Below are 1,573 nucleotides of genomic sequence, written 5' to 3' on the forward strand. Positions count from 1 at the left end.
GATCACGAGGTCAGGAGATCGAGACCATCCTGGCTAACACGGTGAAACCCCGTCTCTACTAAAAAATACAAAAAACTAGCCGGGCGAGGTGGCAGGCGTCTGTGTTCCCAGCTACTCGGGAGGCTGAGGCAGGAGAATGGCGTAAACCTGGAAGGCAGAGCTTGCAGTGAGCTGAGATCTGGCCACTGCACTCCAGCCCGGGCGACAGAGCCAGACTCCTTCTCAAAAAAAAAAAAAAAAAAAGTTCCCAGATGCCAGCCCAGGGTGAACCTTGCACACAGGCTGTTCTTAGGGCAGCAGTCTCGGGCCTGCTGTGTTAGGGCTGATCTGTACAGATACTGTGTTACATTAATTGGTTTTTCATGTTAATGCATTCCTGGGAGAAATCTTACTGAGTCATGGTATAGAATTCTTTTTTATGTTGCTGGATTCTGTTTGCTGGTATTCTATGTTCTGGAGAAATACTGGGCTGTGGTTTTCTCTGTGTTTCTCTGCTTGGTTTTGGTATCAGGGTGATATTGGTCTTACAGAATGAGCTGGGGCCAGGCATTGTGGCTCATGGTTGTAATTCCAGCACTTTGGGAGGCCAAGGCAGGTGGATTGATTGAGCCCAGGAGTTGGAGACCAGCCTGCACAACATGGCAAAACCCCGTTTCTACTAAAAATAGAAAAATTAGCCAGGCGTGGTGGTGCGTATGTGTAGTCCCAGCTACTCAGGAGGGTGAGGTTGCAGTGAGCTGAGATGGTGCTACTGCACTCTAGCCTGGGTGTCAGAGTGAGACTGTCAGAATGAGGTCCATAGTAAGGTCTCATCTTTATTCCCGATTTTAGTATTTTCAGTATTCTTGCTCTTCAATTTTTTTTATCTTTAGGTAGAGCTAAATATTTGTAAATTTTATTGATCCTTATACAGAACCAACTTTTGGTTTTATTTACTATTTATTTCCTTCCTTCTACTTTAGTTCTTTTATTTTATTTACTTATTTTTTTGAGACGAGTCTTGCTCTGTTGCCCAGGCTGGCGTGCAGTGTTGCAATCTCGGCTCACTGCAACCTCTACCTCCCGGGTTCAAGCTATTCTCCTGCTACAGGCACCCGCCACCAAGCCTGGCTAATTTTTGTATTTTTAGTAGAGGTGGGGTTTCACCATGTTGGTCAGGCTGTTCTCGAACTCCTGGCCTCATGATCCACCTGCCTAGGCCTCCCAAAATGCTGGGATTACAGGTGTGAGCCACCACACCTGGTCTTTTAGTTCTTTTTTATATTTTTTGTGGAGATGAGGTCTTGCCCATGCTAGTATGGAACTCCTGGGTTCAAGCGATTCTCCCACCCTAGCCACCCAAAATGCTAGGATTACAGGTGTGAGCCACTGTGCTTGGCCCTGTTTATTCATTTAGAGACGGGATCTTGCTCTGTCTCTCAGGCTGGAGTGCAGTGGTACGATCACACTTCACTGCAGCCTCGACCTCCCAGGTTCAAGCGATCCTCCCAGCAATGCTACCACGTATGGCTGATTTTTTGGTAGAGACAAGGTCTCACCATGTTGCCCAGGCTTCTTTTTTTTTTTTTTTTTT

Source organism: Mandrillus leucophaeus, unplaced genomic scaffold (genome assembly GCF_000951045.1).
Source record: "Mandrillus leucophaeus isolate KB7577 unplaced genomic scaffold, Mleu.le_1.0 Scaffold240, whole genome shotgun sequence".
Lineage (NCBI taxonomy): Eukaryota > Metazoa > Chordata > Mammalia > Primates > Cercopithecidae > Mandrillus > Mandrillus leucophaeus.